This window comes from Erythrolamprus reginae, chromosome 1 (assembly GCF_031021105.1).
Source record: "Erythrolamprus reginae isolate rEryReg1 chromosome 1, rEryReg1.hap1, whole genome shotgun sequence".
Lineage (NCBI taxonomy): Eukaryota > Metazoa > Chordata > Lepidosauria > Squamata > Dipsadidae > Erythrolamprus > Erythrolamprus reginae.
In genome coordinates this window covers 20535789-20563187 of record NC_091950.1, presented here as the reverse complement: position 1 = coordinate 20563187, position 27399 = coordinate 20535789, and the positions used below count along the sequence as shown (strand labels likewise).

General features: G+C 40.5%; 2 protein-coding genes across 2 annotated transcripts in view; one reads left to right on the top strand and one right to left on the bottom strand.

Moving 5' to 3' along the window:
• LOC139164453 (A disintegrin and metalloproteinase with thrombospondin motifs 10-like) overlaps nucleotides 1–27399 on the bottom strand; it is a 234460-nt gene that overhangs the window by 102870 nt on the left and 104191 nt on the right. The window contains 1 exon segment of the mRNA XM_070746611.1: nucleotides 5665–5810. The gene's annotated coding sequence lies outside the window, so the exon portion shown is untranslated.
• The window catches only part of ZAP70 (zeta chain of T cell receptor associated protein kinase 70), a 58157-nt gene continuing 56036 nt past the window's right edge, over nucleotides 25279–27399 (top strand). The window contains exon 1 of the mRNA XM_070732568.1: nucleotides 25279–25331. The gene's annotated coding sequence lies outside the window, so the exon portion shown is untranslated. The remainder of the gene's footprint in view (nucleotides 25332–27399) is intronic.

Below are 27399 nucleotides of genomic sequence, written 5' to 3'. Positions count from 1 at the left end.
ATTGGGACTACATTTCCCAGAATTCCACCTGCTACATATCTGGAAGGCACTGTGTCCAGACAAATGCTACTGGGAAACCTACAAACAAAACTAGAATCATTCCATTCTGTTCGTTCAGCTATGACTTGAGATACTGCACAGCAAAAGACAAAATAATTGAGCCACCTGCTATGGATTCCCTTTGAGACGCACCTACAGGGAGCCTGTCCATTACAATCATAATGGTTGCCACAGGACAGTCACACAACCTGGTAGGAGCTGGGGTGGTGCAGCAGGTAGAGTGCTGTACTGCAGGCCACTGAAGCTGACTGTAGATCTGCAGGTCAGCGGTTCAAATCTCATCACCGGCTCAAGGTTGACTCAGCCTTCCATCCTTCCAAGGTGGGTAAAATGAGGACCCGGATTATGGGGGCAATATGCTGACTCTGTTAAAAGGTGCTATTGCTAACATATTGTAAGCCGCCCTGAGTCTAAGGAGAAGGGCGGCATAAAAATTGAATGAATGAATGAATGAATGAATGAATGAATGAATGAATGAATGAATGAATAAATAAATAAATATTACAATTATTGTGACTGTCATTAAGCAAACACAGCAATCATAAAATGAACACAACAGTTGTTAAGCAAATGCCGCGGTTGTTAAGCACACCCATAGGTGCCGTTTTGTTGAAAACTGGAAGTTAGTGCTGCTTTCTGGTAAAATTGTTGTGAAACATGGACATGCAATTATAGAATATAGAATAAGAGGTGGAAAGTACCTTGGAGGTCTTCTAGTCCAACCCCCTGCTTAAGCAGGAAACCCTACACCACTTCAGACAAATGGTTATCCAACATCTTCCTAAAAACTTCCAGTGTTGGAGCATTCACAACTTCTGGAGGCAAGTTGTTCCACTGATCAATTGTTCTAACTGTCAAGAAATTTCTCCTTAATTCTAAGCAGTGTTCCCTCTAATTTTTTTTGGGGGTGGGCGGAAAAGTATAGTGTCTGATCGGGACTGGGCGGCACAGAAATAAACAAACAAACAACCCACCCTGTTTTGCCTCAGAGAATTTCAAAATAAAATACTGTACTGTGTGTCTATAACAGTGAGCTCATAATAGGGCAATTCTATCAATATCAAAATGCCACTTAAATAGTTGAGCTAGTTTCAAACTAGATTTTGATTTTCTTTCTCTCTTCCTTACTCCCATTCTTTTTCTTTCTCTTTTCCTTCCTCTCTTTTTTCTATCTGTTTCTCTCTCTTCCTCTCTCTCTCCTTCCCTCTCACTCTTTCCCTCTCGGCTTCTGGGCAGGTTTGGAAAACTCTGAGTTGATGATGATTTTTAAGTGAGCGATTGCTCACTGCTCAGCTTAGAGGGAACTATGATTCTAAGTTGCTTCTCTTCTCGTGATTAATTTCCACCCATTGCTTCTTGTTCTGCCTTCAGGTGCTTTGGAGAATAGCTTGACTCCTTCTTCTTTGTGGCAACCCATGAGATATTGGAACACTTGTTTCCCTTAGTCCTTCTTTTCATTAAACTAGACTTATCCAGTTCCTGCAACTGTTCTTCATATGCAAAGCACTGTAACTTCAATCACAATACACTGCAGCAACGATACAATACATATTTCCAAGCACCCAAAGTTTGGACATGTGACTGCAAGGTGGAGGGGGCACTGTCAGAATTTTAGATCCAGGTGACCAGGTCATGGCACCTTTTTTGGAGTTAGTCATAACAAAGCAACTGGTATGACTCAAATATATATTTCTCACAATCTCAGCCTCTCTATCTGTATATGTCACAATCTGGCTATATGTAGATGAATGGAAGGAAGGAAGGAGGGAGGGAGGGAGGAGGGAGGGAGGAAGGGAGGGAGGAAGAAAGGGAGGAAGGGAAGAAGGAAGGAGGGAGGGAGGGAATATATTTGAACCAATGGAAAGAGTGAATAGAAAGAAAGTAGATTTGAACTGGTGGAATATACCGTGTTTCCCCGATAGTAAGACACCCCTGATTGTAAGACGTATCGGGGGTTTCAGGGGGGTCGGCTAATATAAGCTGTACCCCGAAAGTACTTTCGGGGAAACACGGGGGTATTGCCGGGGGGGGGGAGCCCGATGACGTCGCTTCCAAGCTCCCCGCGCGCCCCTCGCCTTCGCCTCGCCGCGGCGCCACCGCCTCTTCCCCTGCCGAGGCTCGGCTGCAAGCGGCCAGCGAGGCCGACCGGCTCCGAGGCGAGCGGCCGGAGCTGCGCCCTCCTTCGCCCGCCTCCTTTCCGGCAGCTCCCCGCGCGCCCCTCGCCTTCACCTCACCGCGGCGCCACCGCCTCTTCCCCTGCCGAGGCTCGGCTGCAAGCGGCCAGCGAGGCCGACCGGCTCCGAGGCGAGCGGCCGGAGCTGCGCCCTCCTTCGCCCGCCTCCTTTCTGGCAGCTCCCCATTTTTCCAATGTAAGACATACCCCGAAAGTAAGACGTAGTGGGGCTTTTGGGGGTAAAAAGAAAGTAAGACACTGTCTTACTTTCGGGGAAACACGGTAGTGAGAGAAGGAAAGGGTAGGATAGACAACTAATTATGGTAATACAGTATAATAATAAATAAATCAAATTTACTGTCTGTCATTTCAGAGGACAAGATAAGAAAGGAAGCAGTGTATCCTTCCAAAATTTTCTACCAGTATGTTGTTTTCCTTTCCTAAATTAGCTGCATTAGTTCACATTTTAATATTCTGCATAACGATGATATATATCTTTCTGTGTACATTTTTCAATATACAAATATACCCACGTACATACACATACATATACCTGACAGCACATTTTCTGTCATGATATATCCGATACGCAGAAGTTTTGAACATATTTTTTTTCAGTTCCATGCTTTTTCTGTGCACATTTTCATCTCATACCAGTTTCTTTTTTATACTTTTTGTTTTTAATCCAAGAACTTCATGCAAGATTTAGCAAAATGTAAAGGCAGAATTTGGAATTCCACCCTGGTTGAAGTTTTTATCTTGGATGTGCAGATTAGGTATAAAACCAGAGGAAGTGAATTCTTCTCTCTGCTTGGATAGGGCCCAAATTGATATGTTCAATTAATTAAAACGAAGGGATTTTAGTTACCTTTTAAGGATTTGTTGATGATACAAGAAAGTCCAAGTAGTGCATTTGCTTTCATTGAAAAGCAGAGAGAGATCATATAACTTACTTATTTATGTACAGTGCAAAGGGATTTTAGTTATATTTTAAGAAGGATTTGTTGATGTTATGATGGTTCACTGGCAAAAAAAACCTTTTAAAAAGTGGTGGATTTGCTTTCATACAAAGTTTTAAGTAGAAAGAGGTCATCTTGCAGGATAACTATCTTCTATCTATCTATCTATCTATCTATCTATCTATCTATCTGTCTATCTGTCTATCTGTCTATCTGTCTATCTGTCTATCTGTCTATCTGTCTATCTATGTATCTACCTCTCTCTCTTTCTCTCTCTGCAGCTCATTTTGTCCTGGGGCAACTCTGGGCATCTTACAAACATTAATAGTTAAAACAGTAACAGCAATAATCATAGTTATACTAAAATCTAATATTAAAAGTTTAAAAGAAGAAGATTGGGGGGGACGGACATAAGACCACAAGAGGTGGAGTTTCTTTCAATCTACTAACCACCTCCAGAGTGATTTCAACACACACACACACACACACACACACACACCAGAGGTTTTCAGGCCCTTACAGAAGGTCAGGCAAACATCTGGATTCTAATCTTGATCCAATTCCAACTTGTTTTGAATGCTAAAAACCTCTTTTATTAAGCTCTCGCTATTTGCACTTCTAATCCACGAGATGTAAACTCTGGACATTTCCTCTTGACAAATGTTTACTTGAATATATTAAAAGAAGCTGTTCCAATGGATTAATTAAATGGATGGTGCTGTGGGGGGTTATTTTATTTTGGATTGGGGTGGGGGTTCAGATGTTTTCTAGGATCAAATCTGAGGAACATATGATTTGTAGATGCTGTGCCAGCATCTCCACCGGGCTCTTCCAAAATTAGCACCCCCATTAATTGGTTGTTGGGGGGGGGGGTATTTTTTGGAAAAGCATCCAAAAAAAAGTGGAGAGATTGCCATATTCACCCAAAAAATAAAATGCTAAGCGATAGATGGCAAGAGTCAAGAGAATGGAATGGAGGAGAATGGAATGGAATTGAATAGAATATCAATTAGAATAGAATGTAATTCTTTATTGGCCAAGTGTGATTGGACACACAAGGAATTAATCTCTGGTGCATATGCTCTCAGTGTACATAAAAGAAAAAGATACATTTGTCGAGGATCATGAGGTACAACACTTAATGATTGTCATAGGGATCAAATAAGCAACGAGGATGACATTGATGATATTAATAAAAATATTTAAGGATACAAGCAACAAGTTACAACAATCATACAATCATAACTGGGAGGAGATGGGGATAGGAATGATGAGAAAAATCTAGCAGTAATACACTGCTCAAAATAAATAAATAAAGGGAACACTCAAACAACAGATCCTAGATCTGAATGAATGAAATATTCTCATTGAATAACTTTGTCCTGTACAAAGTTGAATGTGCACAACAACATGGGAAATTGATTGTCAATCAGTGTGTTGCTTCCTAAATGGACAGTTTGATTTACTTGGAATTATATTACGTTGTTTAAGTGTTCCCTTTATTTTTTTGAGCAGTATAGTAATGCAGACTAAATTTTATTAAGTCTGCATTACTATACTTACTTGGAATTGTATTATATTGTATTGTATTGTATTGTATTGTATTTATTTGATTGATTGATTTGATTTGTATGCTGCCCCTCTCCGTAGACTAAATACTGTATTATGTTGTTTAACTGTTCCCTTTATTTTTTTTGAGCAGTAGAATAGAATAGAATTTTATTGGCCAAGTGTGATTGGACACACAAGGAATTTGTCTTTGCATATGCTCTCAACGTACATAAAAGAAAAAGATACATTTGTCAAGAATATGCAATGCAGACTTAGTAAAATTTAGCCTGCTTTTAGTCGGAGGGCAGGGCAGGGCAAAGTAAAAAGCAGACCTATAATTCCACATCGCCTGACAGGCTGCCACAGAAGACAGGTAATTAAAAGCAGACACCCCAAAGAGAGAGAAAAAAGTAGAAGCAAATGTCTTGAGGAAGATGGAGATTTGCAACTTTGCAAGCAGATGGTCGAAGCTAAAACTTCGTGGGGGGGGGGGGGGGGGGGGAGAATAGCAGCAGAAGCAGCAGCAACAGCCCAATCTGCTGCCTTACCAGAAAAACAATCACAGGCCGTTTTCTGCATACGTGTGAAGCTTTGGGAACATCTGGCAAGCATCGCCTCCCCCTCCCCAACACACACACACACCGGTCCCCATGCTTCCCCCCCCCCCCCGCCCAGAAGGTGAGGAATCCCCCCTGGTTTTCAAGACCTTACCTCAGCTGCAAGCAACAACCTTGGCAAAGCCGCGCTCAGCTCTCCACCAGCTCGGTAGCCTGCATGGCAGCCCCAATCCTGAGGCGGGATTTGGAGCCCTTTGCTGGGAATGACAAACTCCCAAAAAGGGCCCCGGGGGGGCTGGAGAATTTTTTTTGGGGTGGGTGGGTATTGAGGGTTGGAGCAGAGAGAAAGAATAATTTTGCTTACCCTTTTTGTGAAAGTTGTGGGTTGTGTTATTTCTCTCTCTCTCTTGGCTGCCTCAAATTCGCGTGCTTTTTGCCCCCCTCTCCTTCTTGTCAGAAAGTGCTCCAGACTTTGAGGGCAAGGCTTTTTTTCCCCCTATAAAACCACAGCTGGAGGAGGTGGGGAAGGAAAAGAAAGAGAGAGAGAGAGAGAGGAGATTTTTTAAAAAAGAAAGGAAAAGAAATGCAGGCAAACTCTCAAGCTAACGGGAGTGAGGGAAGCTCTTTTCCCCAAAATACGAAAGGTCTATGAGAGAGGTTAGTAAGAAGTGTGGAGTGCAATAGGTTGCTTAAAAAAAAAAAAAGAGGAAACTTGCCAGGCTAAATTAAAAGAAAAAAGAAATTCAACCACTCTTTGCCTTTTCAACCAAAAATAACTCCTCCTTCTCCTGCTCCACTGACGCCATCTAAAGGCAGGTTTTAATTTTTTTGCTGGGATAGGATCAAGTCACCGAGGACAACTTATTTCAATTGCCCCTCCAGAGAAAAACTGATATGTTTGGGGTTTTTTAAATGGCAAAGTTTAAAATGTTTTAAAATAAAATCCACAAGGACCTGGAACAAACCCAAGATTGTGATGGGTTGGTGTGTATGCATGTTGCGATATCCATTTTATACTAATTTTATTAGGATTTTAGAGATTAGATAATATTTTTGACTTCTTCTATTGTTTTGCAATTCTTTTATTGTTGTAAGCCCTTCGGGATTGGGTGGCATAGAAGTCAAATTAAATTAAATTAAATTTAAATAAATAAATAAATAATGAATGAATGAATGAATGAATGAATGGAAGTTATCTGCTATTTTAATACCAAAGCTTGCCATTTTAAGAAGCTGCAAAGAGTCTCGGTGCTTCTTTGCCTTGACGTACCATGCATGGGGGCAATTTATTTATTTTTATTTATTTATTATAGGATAGTAGTTTGTATAAACATAAGTATAAGTAATGATTAAAAAGGACAGTAGGACAGGGACGGTAGGCACAATGGTGCGCTTATGCACACGCTATTTTTTCCCCATTAAAAGGTTAAGAGCATTAACAGTAGCCCATTTAGTAGGGAGTGCTGAGCAAATATTCCCTTTCTACTGTTCCCACTTTTACACAAAGTTTTACACAAAGTTATTATTTGAATGTCACTTCTTGTGACAGAATAGAGTATAGTAGAATAGAATAGAATAGAATAGAATAAAATAGAATTCTTTATTGGCCAAGTGTGATTGGACACACAAGGAATTTGTCTTTGGTGCAGATGCTCTCAGTGTACATAGAAGAAAAATATATAGTATTTGTCAAGAATCATAAGATAAAATAATGATTATCATAGGGGTCAAATAAGCAACCAGGAAACAATATTAATAAAAATCTTACGGATACAAGTTACAGTTATACAGTCATAAGTGGGAGGAGATGGGTGATAGGAATGATGAGAAAAAATTAGTAGTAATGGAAGTGCAGACTTAGTAAATAAGTGAATTCCATCTGCCCTATTATTTAGCATGGGGTACTGCAATACATAGGTATTGTAATTTTTTTTTTTAATATTAAGGTAAGTAAAAAATTTTAATGTCACTTTTTAAAATTTATTTCAAGCTGCAGAGTTGCTTTGGAGATGGGCAGCATATAAATGAAATGAATGAATAAATAACAGGAAGAGGGGAGAAAGGATGCCTTTCTTTTCCATCCAAGTTGAGATAATTACTAATTCATTTAAAAGTTATTGCAGAAAAAATAATTCATGGTGGTGGTGGGGAAATAACAGTGGAATAGAAGGTTGGCGGGGACTTTTGGGGATGATGATCTGATATGAAACCACAGAATTCAGTGACATTTCTAGTCTTTTATTTCCCATGGTCATTTTCTATTAAAATTCCAATTAAGAATAGCAATTCTTAACAAAACTATCTGTGTCTCCTTTTTTGTTCAGTGAAGCCTCCAGGTTTAGAATCAAATACAGGTGGTTTTTGACTTACAACAGTTCATTTAGTGACTGTTCAAAGTTACAATGGCCCTGAAAAAAATGATTTATGTCAATTTTCCACACTTATTTATTTATTTGATTTTTTAAATGCTGCCCTTTTCCTTAGATTCATGTTAGAAATAGCACTTTTTAACAGAGCCAGCATATTTCCCCCACAATCCGGGTCCTCATTTGACCCACCTCGGAAGGATGGAAGGCTGAGTCAACCTTGAGCCGGTGATGAGATTTGAACCGCTGACCTGCAGATCTACAGTCAAGCTTTAGTGGCCTGCAGTACTGCACACTACCTTCTGCGCCACCTCGTCTCTTAATGATCGCTGTGGCATTCCCCAGGGTCACATGATCAAAATTCAGACACTTGGCAATTGAACTCATGTTTAGAACCGTTGCCGTGTCACAGGATCATGTGACCACCTTTGGCGACCTTCTGACAGGCAGAGTCAGTGGGGAAGCCGGATTCACTTAACAACCCTGTTGCTAACTTAACAACTGCAATGATTCACTTAACAACGGTGGCAAGGAAAAAAAAATCACAAAATAGGAGCAAAACTTAATTAACAAATTTCTCACTTAGCAACAGAAATGTAGGGGTCCCTTGTTGTACATCAAGGACTACCTGAAAGCAATTACTGAACATGCCTCGTATTCATGACATGAAATGGTCTGCTATTTGTTTGTTTATATCCGACTTTTATTATTTTTATGAATAATTCAATGTGAACATATTCAATAGACATTCATCCTCCCATTTTCTCCATAATAGCAACAACCCTGTGAGGTGGATTAGGCTGAAAGAGAATGACTGGCCCAGGACTTGAACTCTCAGCCTCATAATAATTGGCCCAAAGCTACCCAGCTATCTTTCCAGTAGGACTAGAACTCAAAGTCTGTACAGTAGTACCACTACCTACAAACGCCTCTACTTACGAACCTTTCTAGATAAGAATCAATTCTAGATAAGAATTCAATATTTTTTTGCCTCTTCTCAAGAATCCACTTACAAATGCGAGCCTCCGAAACTGTAACTGGAAAAGGCAGGGAGAAGCCTCCGTGGGGCCTCTCTAGGAATCTCCTGGGAGGAAACGGGGCTGGAAAAGGCAGGGAGAAGCCTCCGTGGGGCCTCTCTAGGAATCTCCTGGGAGGAAACGGGGCTGGAAAAGGCAGGGAGAAGCCTCCGTGGGGCCTCTCTAGGAATCTCCTGGGAGGAAACAGGGCTGGAAAGGCAGGGAGAAGCCTCCGTGGGGCCTCTCTAGGAATCTCCTGGGAGGAAACGGCCTCCACCCTCCCTGTGGTTTCCCCAATCGCATGCATTATTTGCTTTTACATTGATTCCTATAGGAAAAAATTGCTTCTTCTTACAAACTTTTCTACTTAAGAACCTGGTCACAAAACAAATTAAGTTTGTAAGTGGAGGTACCACTGAATTTATTTATTTATTTATCTATTTATTTACTTACATACCTACTTACGTATTTAGTCAAACACGTATTAGATAGTACATATAAGTATAAACATGATTTGAATACATGAAATGAATAAAAATAAAAATAAATGGGGACATTAGGACAGGGGTGGTAGGCACACTGGTGCGCTTATGCCTGCCCCTTACAGACCTCTTAGGAATGGGGTGAAGTCAATGGTAGACAGTCTAAGGTTAAAATTTGGTTTTTTTTGGAAAAGACGGCTATCATGTTCCCCTGGTCCTTCTTTTCATTAAACTAGACATACCCAGTTCCTGCAATTGTTCTTCCTATGTTTTAGCTTCCAGTCCCCTAATCTTTGTTGCTCTTCTCTGCACTCTTTCTACAGTCTCAACATCCTTACATTGTGGCAACCAAAACTGAATGTAGTATTCCAAGTGTGTGGCCTTATCAAGGCCTTATAAAGTGGTATTAACACTTTGTGTGATCTTGACTTTTGTAGGAGTTGTGTTCCTCAGTAACCGAGTAGTTGATGCATGGAACTCACTACCAGACTCTGTAGTGTCCTCACCTAACCCCCCAAACTTTACCCTTAGATTATCCACGGTTGACCTCTCCCAATTCCTAAGAGGTCAGTAAGGGGCGTGTATAAGTGCACCAGAGTGCCTTCCGTCCCCTGTCCTAATGTTTCTCTTAATAATAATAATAATAATAATAATAATAATAATAATAATAATAATAATAATAATAATAATAATACTGTAGTAACAATAATAATAATAATAATAAATTATTGTCATTGTCAAAACAACGAATTGTCATTGACAACAAAAGTCGTATGACACCCAGAGACCAGTCCCACCATACATAGAAACATAGAAACATAGAAGTCTGACGGCAGAAAAAGACCTCATGGTCCATCTAGTCTGCCCTTATACTATTTCCTGTATTTTATCTTAGGATGGATATATGTTTATCCCAGGCATGTTTAAATTCAGTTACTGTGGATTTATCTACCACGTCTGCTGGAAGTTTGTTCCAAGGATCTACTACTCTTTCAGTGAAATACATAAAATCAGAATAGGTAAATTTAAAAATAGAATAAAGAATAGAATTAAAAAATTGTGCCTGAACATGCAGAACACTCGCCAAAAAGTACACAAACAATAAATTAATTAATAGATACTGGTCCCAGGAGCATTGAGCCACTGTATGTATGTATGTATGTATGTATGTATGTATGTATGTATGTATGTATGTGTTTGTTTGTTTGTTTGTTTGTTTGTTGGATTTGTATGCCGCCCCTCTCCGCAGACTCGCCGCCACTAACAGAAAAAGATAAGAAACTTTTTACTAGTATGTATATAACTATTATATCTTTGTGTATCACCATTAAATAGGTTACAAATCAAACAAACACATAAATAAAATAAACATTGTGCGAGTTGAAGTCAATATCTCTTCAAGGGGCCAAGGTTCAGCAACATGGCTCTGAAGAAAATTGCTCTAAATTTCCATTGGCCTTTTTAAAAAAAGAATCCCCAGATCCACTTAATTTGCCACCCCAAGACTGGAAGGAAGGAGCAATTGTAACTCAGTGAGAGTTCATCTAAAATGTAGCAGAGGAAATGAAACCTATGGGCGTGAGGTTCCGTTTCCCTCAGATGAATATATAAAGAAGGGAGGGTGCTACGTTCCAATTGCCGGGCTCTGGGCCAAAATTCTGTTCCAAGAGACAAGAACCTTCCTGGACCAAACCTTAGGTCAAGGATTCTGCGGTGGAAAGCTGGGTGCTTGGGTTCAATGTCTTTTTTTATGTTTTTGCACTGGAGGAGCCAGAAGCTAGGCCAACACAGCATGAATTGTATGAAAGGAAGGAAACAAATATCCCCTCCCTGCATGGGTGGGGGCCAAGATTCCCACCCACTCATCAAATTCTCTTTGAACAGTTGCTACGCGTAGCGAGATGCGAATCCGGGCCTCACCTAACACTGCTGGGCTTCCAGCTTTTTTAATCAAAAGCTGGTTTTGTACTTGCAAATCCTCTTGATTTTGAAGCACGCCAAGAACCACTGCTGTGTTGGGCGCAAGGATTTTATGGGTGCCTATAGGTCAGTGCTTCTCAAATAGTGGGGTGTGCCCAGCTGTGGGCTACTACCCAGAACACTAAATTGCGCTTGCCGCTGCGGCTCGTAAGTGCCAAGTGCTTGTAAGTGTGGAGGTAGCAAAATCGCGCGTGGAGCCTCATGTGTGCCCGTGTTTTGGTGAGGTTTTTTTGCTTCCGCGCATGCCAAAACATAGACGCACCTGCCGCTCCGTGCGCGATATTGCTACCTCCACAGGTGCAGAAGCAAAATGACACTGGCCCCACAAACACTTACGAGCCACAGTGGCGAGCGCAATTTAGCATTCCGGCTAGTAGCCCATCACTGCCTGTAGGTCAGTGATGGCGAACCTATGGCATGGGTGCCACAGGTGGCACAGGGAGCCATATCTGCTGGCATGCGAGCCATTGCCCCGACTCAGCTCCAACATGCATGCGTGTGCTGGCCATCTGGTTTTTGGCTCACACAGAGGCTCTGGGAGGGCGTTTTTGGCTTCCAGAGAGCCTCCAGGTGGGTGGGGGAGGGCATTTTTATCTTCCCTTGGCTCCAAGGAAGCCTTTGGAGCCTGAGGAGGATGAAACAGGGTTTCCAGAAGTTGGGAAACAGTCCATTTCCAGCCTCCAGAGGGCCTCCGGGGGGCAGGGGGAAGCTGTTTTCATCCTCTCCAGGCATTGATTTATGGGTGTGGGCACTTGTCATCCGAGGAAAAAAAGGTTTGCCATCACTGCTATAGGCCAATGTTTCTCAAATAGTGAGGTACACTCCCCCGAAGGGCACAGAGTAATGCTAGGGGGGTGCATGACCCTGGGGAAGGTGCTTTCCCCCCCCGCAGGGAGTAGAATACCTGTCAATGACTACTTCAGCTTCAATCGCAACAACACAAGAGCACGCAACAGATTCAAACTTAATATTAACCGCTCCGAACATGACTAAAAAATATGACTTCAGCAATCGAATTGTCGAAGTGTGGAACTCATTACCGGACTCAGTAGTGTCAACCCCTAACCCCCAACATTTTTCCCTTAGACTATCCACGATTGACCTCTCCAGGTTCCTAAGAGGTCAGTAAGGGGTGTCCATAAGTGCACCAGTGTGTCTTCCGTTCCCTGTCCAATTGTCTCTCCTTTATCTTTTCTTCCTTTCATATATCTTCTCTATTTTTATATCTTTTGTCCTATCCTTTTCTTTATATATATTACTACTTGTCTATTCTCTTCAATGTGTATTGTGTATTGGACAAAATAAATAAATAAAAATAAAAAATACGCTTCCCACCTGACACTTGTACCAGTACTTCCGTCGTATTCCTCGGCGTTGCATCCCGAGACGTTTTCTTTTAAAAAGGGCTGCCCGGGATGCAACACTGAGGAACGCAACGGAGATACCGGTGCAAGTGTAAGGTAGGATGCAGTGGTTAGGGTGCCGCACTGCAAGCTACTTCTACTGATCACCGTCTGCCAGCAGTTTGGCAGATCGAATCTCAGTAGGCTCAAGATTGACTCAGCCTTCCATCCTTCCAAGGTTGGTAAAATGAGGACCCAGATTGTTGAGGGCAATAGGCTGATTCTGTAAACCGCTTGAAGAGGGCTGTAAAGCACTGCTATTAAGCGTCTCATGGTGGGATGCAATTTAGCGGTGGCGGGTCGGACGGGGTGGGCCACAAGGCATGCGTTGGCAGAGAGTTGTGGGTGTGTGAAATGTTTACTTCTTGGGGGGGGCATAAAGAAAATAATTGAGAAGCACTGCTACAGGTAGAAATGGGTCAGGTTTGGCTTGGTATACAAATAAACAACCTATCTCAGTGCTTCTCAACCTTTTCTGCACCACAGACTCCCTTGAAATATCTTTTGTGGCCACGGACCCCCAAGATTTAAGATTTCTTAAAACCCACCTCTGCCATCAGGCATGGGGGAACTGAGACATCTTCCCCAGGCCTATATAGTTTATGTATGGTATGTTGTGTGCATGTTTTTTAAATTATGAGTTTTTAGCTTTGTAATATTAGATTTGTATTGTAAATTGTTTTTTATTGTTGCTGTGAGCCGCCCCGAATCTGCAGAGAGGGGCGGCATACAAATTTAATAAATAATAATAATAATAATAATAATAATAATAATAATAATAATAATAATTTCTTCAAATAGAAACATAGAAATGTCTGTGGATTGTTAAAAATTTGGTCAGGTACGCAGAACCGGTAGAAAAAAATTTGAATTTTTTTCTTCTGGGCTCTGGGTATGTTTTTCCTATTGCAGTAAATGAGGTTGAATGTGAATAATTTTAGAAGAGTTGTGTGTGTGTGTGTGTGTGTGTGTGTACATACAGTTTATATAGTAGATAATGTATATTTTTGTGTGCCTGCTGTGAGTAATATGTATGTACACATATGGCATATATACATAGAATTAAATAGTATATTTTGGATGTTCAATAATAGTAAATAGGGAAATTGTGTCTCTTTGAGGCGAGGAGAGGCCAGGTACCCTAACCCTAATCCAAACCCTTGATGTAAGTGACATCTAGTTGGCCACCTTTAAACCAGTCACATGACCTTTAAGCCACCCCCCGGTCACATGATCATCAAACCACTCCCACCTGCTCACATGGCTGACAAGCCACACCCACAACATAACCCACACCCACAGTGTGGTACTAAAATCTTTTACAGCCCTTCAGTGGATGTCGAGCTGTCAATGCCCACCCTGGCCACACCCTGGATGTCAAACACAACCCTGATGCATCCCTCAATGAAATCGAGTTTGACACCCCTAGTGTAGACCAATGGAGATTGCTTGCAACATGCTGGCTGGATTCAGATCAATTGATGCCCTATTCACGACCTTTCAATGGTGCTCCTTAGCTCTTCCATTGTTCAGTGGACAAGACATTAAGACTCAGCAAGCGCTGAAAACAAAGTTGATTGTGGCACTGAAAGAGTTAATGATAGCCTTTGTGGTGCCCGCCCCTCCCTTGGTGCCTTAAACTTGTGTTTATTTTGCTTGATGGTTAATCCGGGGATGTAGACTTGCGTGTAATAAGAGAAAAGGGCACAAAAATAACCACACACTTTTATGCTGAGAACAAAGTACAGTATACAAATGTTTATGCAAATGTCTAAAAAATATTTACAGGCAGATGCAGAAATGGAATGTAATAAATGTTCACTTGGAAAAAGAAAATTGGCAGACGTGCCCTTTCCCAGTTGAGTGCTGGGAATTGTTCTGGACTCAGAGGCATCCAAAGGGAGAGACCAAAAATATATATTCTAGAATGATGGCCATGATGTAACAGAATAACAGACTCGAAAGAGACCTTGGAGATCTTCTAGTCCAACCCCCTTTCAAGCAGGAGGCCCTTTACAATTTCAGACAAGTGGCTGTCCAATCTCTTAAAAACATCTAGTTACCGTATTTTTCGGTGTATAAGACGCACCCTTTTCCTCCCTAAAAGAGGATGATGATTTGGAATGTAGCTTTTTTCAGCCGTAACTAGCTGCTAATGATCTTCCCAGCTCTTTCCTTGCAGGCTCTTTCATTGTTTCTCTCTGCGAAGAATGTTTTCCAAGCCCTAAGTCTTTGCAGGGTTTTTTCCCCCCCATTGGTCTAACTTGCTCCGAATGTTTCTTTTCAGCCCTAACCAGGTACTAATGATGTTCCCAGATTTTACTGGCTTGCAAGCTGTTTCATTGTTACTCTCTCAGAGTAATTTTTTAATGTCCTTAATCAGGGGATGAAATAATGTGCTGAAGCTGACCAGACTAAGGATGCTAGCCAGATGAATCCCTGATAAGCGAATTATTTTTCCTATTTTCCTCCCCCAAAACTAAACTGCGTCTTATATTCCAGTGCATCTTATACTCTGAAAAATACGGTAGTTATGGAGCACCCACAACTTCTGAAGGCAAGCTGTTCCATTTGTTAATTGTTGTCACTGTCAGGAAATTTCTCCTTAGTTCTAGATTGCTTCTTTCCTTGATTAATTTCCAACCAGCTTCTTTTCTTGTGGTTTGCCTATTTGCCGATGACTCTAAAGTGTGCAATAGGGTTGATATTCCTGGAGGCGTCTGTAATATGGCAAATGATTTAGCTTTACTAGATAAGTGGTCAAAGCAATGGAAACTGCAGTTTAATGTTTCCAAATGTAAAATAATGCCCTTGGGGAAAAGGAATCCTCAATCTGAGTTTTTGGAGAGGGGCGGCATATAAATCCAATAAATCTAATCTAATCTAATCTAATCTAATCTAATCTGTATTGGCAATTCTGTGCTAGCAAAAACTTCAGAAGAGAAGGATTTAAGGGTAGTGATTTCTGACAGTCTCAAAATGGGTGAACAGTGCAGTCAGGTGGTAGGGAAAGCGAGTAGAATGCTTGACTGCATAACTACAGGTATAACAAGCAGGAAGAGGGAGATTGTGATCCCGCTGTATAGAGCGCTGGTGAGACCACATTTGGAATACTGTGTTCAGTTCTGGAGACCTCATCAACAAAAAGATATTGATAAAATTGAACGGGTCCAAAGACGGGCTACAAAAATGGTGGAAGGTCATCAGGAAAGACTTCATGAACTCAATCTGTATAGTCTGGAGGACAGAAGGGAAAGGGGGGGCATGATTGAAACATTTGAATATATTAAAGGGTTAAATAAGGTTCAGGAGAGAAGTGTTTTTAATAGGAAAGTGAACATAAGAACAAGGGGACACAATCTGAGGTTAGATGAGAGAGATCAGAAGCAACGTGAGAAAATATTTTACTGAAAGAGGAGTAAATGCTTGGAACAAACCTCCAGCAGACGTGGTTGGTAAATCCACAGCAATTGAATTTAAACATGCCTGGGATAAACATATATCCATCCTAAGATAAAATACAAGAAATAGTATAAGGGCAGACTAGATGGACCATGAGGTCTTTTTCTGCCGTCAATCTTCTATGTTTCTATGTTTGTCTTCTGGTGCTTTGGAAAATAAGTTGACACTCTTCTTTCTAGTAGCCACTCAATATTGCAATGCTGGTCTCCTCCTTCTGTTCCCTAGAGTAGACATACCCAATTCCTGTAACTGTTCTTCATATGCTTTAGACTCTGACCCCCTAATCATATTTATTTCTCTTCTCTGTACCAGAGTTTCAACATCTTTTTTTCTGTTGTGGTCAATAATGGGCTCCTACGGGTACGGTCAGAAAAATTGGTAGAAAAAAAATTGATTTTTTTTCATTTTTTCCCTTCTGGGCTCTGTGTATGTTTTTCCTATCACAGTAGTTGAAGTTGAATGTGTATAATTTTAAATGTGTGTACATACAGTTTATATAGTAGATAATGTATCTTTTTGTGTGCCTGTGTGTAATATGTATGTGCACATATGGGGCGGCATACAAATCCAATAAATAAATAAATAAATAATAAATATACAGAGACTTAAATTAGTATATTTTGGATGTTCAGTAATAGTAAAAAGATAGGGAAATTGTATCTCTTTGAGGCGAGGAGAGGCCAGGCACTAACCCTAATCCTTGACGTGAGTGACGTCAAATTGGCCATCTTTAAGCCAGTCACATGACTTTTAAGCCACTACCTGGTCACATGATCATCAAGCCACTTCCACCTGGCCACATGGCTGGCAAACCACAGAAACAAAATAAGCCACGCCCACAGTGTGGTAGTAGAACTTTTTGCAGCCCTTCGCTGGTTGTGGTGACCAAAACTGGATGCAGAATTGCAAGTATGGTCTTACAAAGAGGTTCTAACACTTCACATGACCTTGATTCTATCCCTCTGTCAATGCACTTTCTGCCCATGTGCAGATTGCCTGTGATGACATCCAGGTGGGTGGCCAGAGCCTCCTGCCACCACCACTACCAGTTCACCTGAACCAGGGCGAACCGGTAGCAACTCACCACTGTGTGACATACCGAAAAAGGAGTGGGGCTTCATTTGTGTACTCAGGGATTCATCTTGATTTTATGTCAGTGGATTATTATTATTATTATTATTATTATTATTATTATTATTATTTATTAGATTTGTATGCTGCCCTTCTCCAAAAACTCGGGCTGCTCACAGGTTACAGTGTAAAAAACAAAGCGTATAAAACGAATCTAATACATTAAAAAACTACAGCTAAAAACACAATCTATTAATCAATCAACCAATTTAATCACACCATGCATCACATTTATTGGTCAGGGGATCTAGATCTAATTGCCCTCGGCCTGGCGACATAGGTGAGTCTTAAGAGTCTTGCAGAAGGCGAGGAGGGTGAGGACAGTGCGAATCTCTGGGGGGAGCTGATTCCAGAGGGCTGGGGCCCCCACAGAGAAGGCTCTTCCCCTAGGCCCCCTCCAAATGACATTGTCTGGTTGACGGGACCTGGAGAAGGCCAACTCTGTGGGACCTAACTGGCTACTAGGATTTATGCGTCAGGAGGCGGTCCCGTAAGTAATCTAGTCCGATGCCATGTATTGGATGTGATGGAAACAGGATGCCCAACTCATCATGTTTCCATCAAATTCTAACCATTGCACTACCTGTCATTATGGTTCCATGCTTGAATTATTATGCCAGCCATTAGGCCAGGGATATTTCTGAAATATTTTTAGTCTGTTCCACTGTAAATTGGGGTGGGTGTCTTTACGATTTTTTTCCAAATTAAAACAATTTCTGAGTCAGCCAATCTCTCAGAAAAGATTCCCTTCTCAATGTTGGTATATCTTACGGAACATCTACCATTACAGATAAGAATTTCATCTTTAATCCGTTTCCATTCATCACGTAAACAAGTAAGTAAGCAAGTTAAAAAATGTGTGTTATGAGACTATATTGCATGCATGCTAGATTTTGGTTCCTACCGCTTTTGGTAAATATTGTTATAATATATATTATTATTGGCGTATTATTTTTAGCTCTCTGTTTTTTCTGTGTTTGGTGTTCTGAGAATAATGGAAACAGAAAAGCAGTTAATTAATTTATCGGCCGCTATAATCGGTACAAGCCTGGACAGATTACAGGATACCACAACAAAAAACTATAGAGACACCTCTCTATATTGAGGTAGTCCTTGTTTTATGGCCACTGAGCCCGACATTTCTGCTATTGAGTAGGGCAATTGTTAAGGGAGTTATGCCCCATTTTACAACCTTTTTGCCACTGTTATTAAGTGAATTGTTGCTGTTATTAAATGAATTGTGCAGTTCCTAAGAAAATGTGGCGTCTTCCATTGTCTTTCCTAGTTGGAAGCTGGCTGGGAAGTTGCAATTATATGACCCCAGTGGGACAGCATAACTGTCATAAATAAGCACCAGTTGCCAGGCAAGGGTTCCTCTTCACCAGTGCTACCGGAACGCTTCTGGAGACCGGCTCGGGTGTGATTGCATCCGGCAGGGGGGTGAGCGCGCATCGGCGTGAAATTCTGCTTCTGCGCATTTTGACAATTTTCGCCAATATCTTTCCTTCGGCACATGCGTAGAAGCAAAAAATAGCCCCAAATCACCAAAATCTCACTCACATGTGCATCGCCCCACAAGATTTGGTTTCCGGCACATACGTAGAAGCTAAATCTCGCGTCGATGCTCGTGCACACCCACCGGTCAGCTGGAGCTGCCCACCGGTCAGCTGGAGCTGCAGGTCCATTTTCTTTCTTTAACACTCCGTGGCTTGCATTGGCTGCCGATCAGTTTCCGGTCACAATTCAAAGTGTTGGTCATGACCTTTAAAGCCCTACATGACTTTGGACCAGATTACCTCCGGAACCGCCTGCTACCGCACGAATCCCAGCGACCGATAAGGTCCCACAGAGTTGGCCTTCTCTGGGTCCTGTCGACTAAACAATGTCGTTTGGCGGGCCCCAGTGGAAGAGCCTTCTCTGTGGCAGCCCCGGCCCTCTGGAACCAACTCCCCCCGGAGATTAGAACTGCCCCCACCCTCCCTGTCTTTCGTAAACTACTCAAGACTCACTTATGCCGCCAGGCATGGGGGAGTTAAGATATTCCTTCCCCCTAGGCCATTACAAGTTATGCATGGTATGTTTGTGTGTATGTTTGGTTTTATAATAAGGGTTTTTAGTTGTTTTATTAATTGGATTATTACCTGCTGTTTTTTATCATTGTTGTTAGCCACCCTGAGTCTACGGAGAGGGGTGGCATACAAATCCAATAAATAAATAAATAAATATTCTCTACCAGGACAGCATCCCTACCATTCCGGGTGCAACCCATTACTGCCATTTGCCAAAAACCCACTCCCACTCCGCCATTTGGGTTCTTTTACCCTCTGCGCATGTGCAAAACATTCTGTGCATTTGCAAAGGGTAAAAGAACCCAAATGGCTGTGTCTGCATAGGTGGGCCGAGCCTCATGCTCTCTTCGCAATTGGCTCGCTGATGACCGACAGGCACGAACAAATCGGGAGCATTTTACCCCTGACACCTACTCTCATCCCCATGTTGTCAGTCATCTAGAAACATGCTGCTGCATTTAGTTTCTGGCTACCAAATAAACAGAGTCCTCCTTTCTTGTAGCCTGCCTCCATTTTATTTTTAGCACATTTCTCCTGCCCTGGAAACAGGCCCGATTTTTCTTCCCACGTTCTGTTATTCTGGGCGATTGTCTTGAGAGTTATACACACCTTCAAGGTGTTCTGCCAGCGTGTTTCAACCGCCTGTAATTACAGGGTAATTAGTCCAGGAAGACACACACCACACGATAAAAGGAAAACACAGAAGTTTTTATAAACAGAAAAACAGAAACAGCTCCCTTTTTAAATGTCAGAGGGATTTTCTGGTACACACAAGGCACAGGTTAAATGCAATCCAATTGCTCACTCAATAACTGGGAAATTGAGTCCAATTCTAAAGGAACCCACCGCTGGTATAACCATGTTAATATGAAGATGGTTGACTAATTTCCTAAGGAGCCTTTCATAAAATATTATATACCCTCCCTGAAAATCAGCAAAACCTCATGCACGCGAATGTCCTTGTGCGAAATGTGGCGCATTTGTAGAACCCAAATATCATGCGGCCGCGCACATGTACCCGCCAGTCACTTGGAGCTGCGCACACAACCACACTGGTAGCGGCGGCGGTGGGGAACCCTTGCTTGCCCCTGAACTGTTTTTCTTGGCAGCGCCTATGGCACCGCCATCTTGTGTTTTACTTCTGTGCACTTGTAGAAGCTGGGTTTTTTGCTTCTGTGCATGCGCAGAAGCTGGGTTTTATTATTATTTTTATTTAATTAATCAAATTTCTCTACCGCCCAACTCCCTAGGGACTCAGGGCGGCTCACAGCAGAAACAGATATTTTCCGCACTGTGCATGTGCGCCCATGCGGCGTGGAGTGCCCACATGCCCATGTGGCACAGGAGGAAGCGAACTGGCAGCAAGGTAAATTAGAACCTGTTGTGGTTAGCTCTGGCCCAGCTCCTGCCCCAAGGACTGTGGATGTGGGGGAGACATCCACATGCTGCAGGCCTGTTTTGTCCCCGGTAGAATCTGCTGATGAAGGCTCCTCTGACCAAGAAGACATGAGTGACAGGGAGGAGGAGAGTGTGGCAGACAGCTCATAAGGAGATCAATTATCTAGTTCCTCCTTGGATTCAGAACAAGAGTTAATGATACAGCCACGCATGCGGAGAGCGATGCATAGGCAGCAACAACTGAGAGAAAATGAGGCCACTTGTGGTTGGGTGGGGCTGTGGTGATTAGTGAGGCTGCTATAAATAGCAGCCTGTGGGTTTGGCCATTGTGGAGGATTATCTGATCCTTGTGTTTCATGACTGCTTTGCTGACTTTGACCTTTTGTGTGCTGATTTTTCCCCGCTTTGAAACTAAACCAGAGCAAAGTGTGTTTCACTTTGTGAAAGAGGAAGGACTGTGAATTGCCTCACGGCTGCAAGCTAAGTATCACAGAACTGATAAGGGACTTGTACAAATTACCAGTTTGTTTGGAGACCAGTGCTCTTTGCTAAGAGGGCTTAGTTTAAGTGAATTTTCATTATAAAGAACATTGTTTTGAATTTTCAAACATATGTGGGTCTGAAATTTGTACCTGTGAATTTTTGGGAGGATTCTACCAGAGAGCCCGACAGAACAACCCACCCCTGGGTTATATGTTATTCATTACTGATCATAGTTATATTCACTATGGACCACCAGGAGGCACTACAGCATTGGTTTCATTAATGACAGAGATATGAGAAGCAAAGATTCAAGACCTGTCAGTTCAGGAAAGGATTGACATAGTGTACATTATATTTAAGACCTAATCTATGAGGGATACTTACAGTTAAATAGTGCTTCAATTCCCCCTCCCCATTTTTCTGGGGAAGGATCTTGAGATTTCTAAATGAGACTCAGATAAATTAACACCTATGCCTTTCTCGTCTGAGAATGCAAACAAGAAAGAAACATACAATATTCAGAGAATCACACCTTGGTTTTGTATTGTGGTTACTTTATGTTTAAGCTCGGATTGGATGAATTAAGTTTGAATGTGTATTGGAAAATGCATTTGCACGCATAGGCCTATTCTGACCGCTAGGCCTCAATTATGAGAGTTAAACCCCTTCCTGTTTGTGATTTTCATCTGCCCTATTGCTAATTAAACCAGTCTTTGTGTTTAAGAAAAAAGGACATTTCCTATTTCTTCCTCCCTCTCTCAATTATTTATTTAGAAAATGTATATGACTTGCCATTTTAAGCATACAAGTGGGTAGCTAACTGCAAATTTACAAAGAATATTACAGTATAAAAAGAACCTCATCAGCAACCATATTAAAATTGCATTGGCATCCTTCAGTCTCGAAAGACCATAGTATCATGCTCTGGATTCTCCAGAGCATGAAGCCTGGGTAGGTTAGTGTTGCGAGTGTTCCCTGTCAGCCTTTGGAAATGTCAGATTCAGAGGAGGAAGAAGACGTAGAAGCTGTAAATTACCCTGATTTAAGAGAAGTGGAGGAGGACAGTGGTGATGAGAACTTAATATAAAATCCATTGGATAATAGTATGGATAGTAATACTTCTTCAGATAATGAGGGTATAGCGAATAGTCCTTGGTTATGTGCCAAATTTAGGAGGTTAGAGAAAAGGAAAGACAAACTTGGGGGGGGGGAGTTTTAAATCTGCTATTCAGAGTGTGTAAATTAATTACCTCACATCCGGAATTGGCCGGAAATGAGGAATGCTTTTCTGCACAGTGAAAAAGACAAGATGGATGCCATTTCTCCGGAGAAGTGAGTTTTAAGGGGCGTACATAAGTGCACTAGCCTGCCTTTCGTCCCCTGTCCAATTGTCTCTCCTTATCTCATATATCATATATCTTTTCTTCCTTTCATATAACTTCTCCTCTACTTTTATATCTTTTCTTTATATATAATACTTCATGTCTATCCTCTTCAATATGTATTGTGTATTGGACAAAACAAACAAACAAATAAATAAATAAAATAAATAATATTGCATGATAAAACTGTTTGAAAGCAGCTTGAACCTGACCCAGAGATAAGATATTTGAAGCTGACAGCCAGCTCATTTAGAAAGAATTTATGACTCTGTAGTTTAGCCTGTGAGATGTAATGCACTTGCATGCCGGAAATGTATACTGATGAATTCCAATGTGGAAAAAAAGAAAGAAAGAAGTGTTATTTTTGAAAATACAAGCCAGTAAAGAGCGTATTCTTGAAGCAGCCAGCTAGACCAGAACAGTTAGCATTATCAGAGCTTGCATTTGTGGAAACTAGCCTGTTTGTGCCCAGGCAGCAAATCAGTCCAGCCAGCCCACCAACACAACCAGCCAGCCAGCCAGCCAGCCACATACCAGTAGAAATGGAGTTGAAGTCTTCAATGAAACACAGCAGCAGTAGGAAGTTGTGGAAAAATATATTTACTTCTTTATACTACTACTACTACTACTACTACTACTGTCTATACTATACATACAATAAACTAGTATCTTACTAGTACCTTGCTACAACTATCTTAGTTCAATAACTCACAGGAGCCAACTTTTACAGCGTTACAGCTTCTTCAAAGCATACTTCCACGAACTGAAACAGCACACAGCTAACAACGAACAGACAGAGAGAAAGAGCAGGGAGCTCTTGCCTAGTTAAATACTTTTCACATAATTGCTAGGTTGCTGCATGCTCAACTGCCTCTGAATGACTCAGCATTCTTACAGAGGCCTACTTTCTGCATGATGACATTACCTAGGGATTTTTAATTTCTGACAAGTATGATACCCAAGCAGCAGATCCCTCCTCTCCACGTCTCTGAAATATTCCAATGGAATGGCAAAGGCCAATACGATTGGTTCCAGCTACATCGCAGGAGTTATCAGAACGTGGCTTTACATAGTCACGAACTGCTTCTGGGACTCTACACAGAACTGGTCCTTGGTGCCCAAAAGGTTGAGGGCTACTGTTCTAATCCACCCCCTGCTCAAACAAGAAACCCTATACCCATGATGGCGATCCTATGGCAGGTGTCACATGGAGCCATATCAGAGGGTATGTGAGACTTTGCCATGTTTCAGCTCTGCCAGCTGATTTTCTGCCTTAGGAAAGGCTATGAAAGTCTTCGGAGAAGGGCAGCATACAAATCTAATAATAATAATAATGGCAGCCATTTGCAATTTTTAAGGCTTTATGTTTCATAGTAGCAGGGATGGGTCTCAAATAATAATTATGATGATGATTAATATTAATAATAATAATAATAATAATAATAATTATTATTATTATTATTATTAACCATCATCATCATAATTATTATTATTTGAGACCCATCCCTGCTACTATGAAACATAAAGCCTTAAAAATTGCAAATGGCTGCCAAAGCGTGTCTATTCTCCCTCATATTCTGAGGTAGTGCAAATAGTGCGTTATATTGAGGCAAAACTAGAGAAGTGCAGGCAGGCAGGCCCTCGTCCCAACTCTCAGCCAGGCCCTCCCCATTTAATTATTTTTTTTTAAAAAAAATATCTTTATTGGTTATTTACATATCTGCGGAGAGGGGCGGCATATAAATGCAATAAATCTAATCTATATAAATCAAATCTAAAACAAGCAGACAAAATAAACAAACACAAACCTTTATAAAGTGCTCATATAAAAGAAATGAAATATATACATATCTCTAACTTCTCATTCTTAAGTGTTTAGCAGGGGGAAAAGAGAAGGAAAAAAAGGAGAAAAGAAAGAAAAAAGGAAAGAAAAAAAAAGAAATAAATAAAAAAAGAAAAGGAAAAGAAGGTCAACTTTTCTGTTGACTATCATTATTACACAGCCTTTAAGGAATTCTGTGTTTTTTCCTGTGCTCTTTATCACTAATTACGAAAATAATTGAGTTTAATAGCTATCTTTTCCGTTTTGTACAAATAGAACTTGACTTCAACAACAGCAATTTCACTTTCTAGTCAGTTCTTGTGGATAGGATTGTAAAATTATATATCGGTTTTTCCACTTGCGCTTTCTTATGAATCATTTAAGAGAATCTACCCAGTCACGAGCCACCAGAGTTTTAAAAAATATCCTCCTTCACTCACTGTGATTATTATTATTATTATTATTATTATTATTATTATTATCATTATTATTATTATCATTATCATCATCATCATCATCATCATCATCATTATTATTATTATTATCATTATTATCATTATTATTATTAATCTTACAATAATAATGTTAATCTGTGCTGTGCTAATGACACTACCCTGACAGCTAAAACTGCAAAGTTGTAGTAATAAAACTCAAGGAGCCGAATTGGGGGGAAAAAAAAAGATGAGTAGCTCTGACAAAGTACAGATGCCCTGTAGGTGAAGGAAATGACAAATGTGTTTTAAAAGTGACGGCTCTGTTCCTCGGCGCATCATGAATTCCGTTTGCATTCACCTAAATGTGCTCCTTTCAAACTTTCCTGCTTTGGTAAAGAGGAAATCAGTGACGTCGCAGGCGCACTCTGCTTTTTTGAGGGCAAACAGCTCCGTTCTGCCCACAGGGCCACCCCAACATCTGCTGCTGTGCTGTGAGAAAGGGAGCATTGCTAACTGCATGTTCTTTTAGTTATCGGTTCCGTGAAAAGAACAAAAAGTCTGAAAAAAGGGCTTTTTTGGTCTCCCCGGTTTTTTTGAAATCAGGTAAGATTATCTGGAGGCTTAGCAGCCGCTAAACTTCAATTCCATTTCTCATTCTGAATTCTGGGTCTTTGCTTGATAACATGAACAAGGGGGAACATGTAGTGACCGAGGACCGTTTTTCATTTTACTCCAAACTGTGGCTTATATTCATGGTTTAGTGGGGGAAAGATCAAAAGCAACATGAGAAAATATTATTTTACTGAAAGAGTAGTAGATCCTTCGAACAAACTTCCAGCAGACGTGGTTGGTAAATCCACAGTAAATGAATTTAAACGTGCCTGGGATAAAGATATATCCATCCTGAGATAAAATACAAGAAATAGTATAAGGGCAGACTAGATGGATCATTTTCTGCCGTCAGTCTTCTATGTTTCTATGTTTCAAGTGGTCTTTTTTCCCTTTTCATTTTGCACTGTTACGAGAATGTCAGAAGGCTTTAAAATTGCAGGGGGTGGGGTTATGCATATTCTTAAAATCATCTCCTTTTATGTGTTAACTTTTCATAGGTAAATTCCACAGTTTATTTAACTTTTTGTCAAGGGATGATGAAAAATTTGATTTCTAACAGTGAGTTATTGACTATTTGTCTGCTGTCGGCAATGTTATGCCTTCGTATAGTTCTCAAACTTTAACCTTGAAATGACAGACAATAAACTTAATTTTACTTCTGCTACAAATAGTCTGGATTTAATACAGTTAATTATTTCATATATTTTATTATCCCCAAAGACTTTTATTTTAGGGCGTTCCCATCAAAGATGTAAGTAAGTTCCTTTTTGTCCATCGCTTTTCCAAACATTTGGGAAGCATGTGATTTTGTAATTTTTCTCAGCCAGAGTGTAGTGCCATTTATAAATGAGGAATCCTCCTTATGAGATGTAGGAATAGCTCAGAACAGTTTCCCTCCCTCTACCCTACTATTTCCTGATTTATATACATACTGTATTTGATTTATATATATTTTATATCTACCAAATTTCTTTCTAATTTGTTTTATATACTATACAGATATCTATACAAATCCAATTAAATAAATCAAATAAATCAAATAAATAAATAAATATACTGTACATATACTACACAATTTTAGAAACTGCTCTATTCAAATTACCTAAATTTTTAAATATGTTTTTTAAAAATATGTTTTTTCCCTAAAGGTTGAATTTTTAGGTAACTATTTTCACCTGTCTTAGAAAAAGCAACCTTTTTGCTCCATTGTATTTCTATGGTCTATTTCATGAGTATGATAGGCCTCAATTATCCTTAGCTACATCCCAGTGATAAAGCTGTCTTTTCTCATTTCTTCACTTCACTGTCTAAGGAGGTTCTCAACTTGAATAAATTCTGTTATTTATTTATTATTTATTTATTTATTATTTGGACTTATATGCCGCCCCTCTCCGAAGACTCAGGGCGGTTTGGATACTTGTTAGTTTGGAGGAAAGTTGGGGATACAATTTGGAAAATAAACCATAAGGTCAGGAAATGGATTGGCAACGGGGACAGCATGTTTTATGTCTGTTTAGTATTCTGCTGATTCAAGGAGTTCTGCTGTTTCAAGGAGGACTCGGACTCTGCTCCGAGTCCTCGGAGAGGGGCGGCATACAAATCTAATAAATTATTATTATTATTATATTATTATTATTATTATTATTATTATTATTATTATTATTATTATTATTATTATAGAGAATGGTAACGTAATATTACAAAAGGCCGCTTTACTGGGATTGGCAAACATAATTCGCCGCTACATCACGCAGTCCTAGGTACTTGGAAAGTGCCTGACTGGTGATGAAATACGAAATCCAGCATAGTGATCTTGTTTGCTGTGTTGTATTGACATAGTAATAATAATAATAATAATAATAATAATAATAATAATAACAACAACAACAACAACAAAACAACAACAACAACAAACAGCAACACATAATAATAATAATAATAATAATAATAATAATGTAATCATCATCACCATCATCAAAAACAACAAACAAACAAACAAACAAACAAAACCCTCTGGAATCAGCTAACCCCAGAAATTCGCACTGCCCCCACCCTCCTT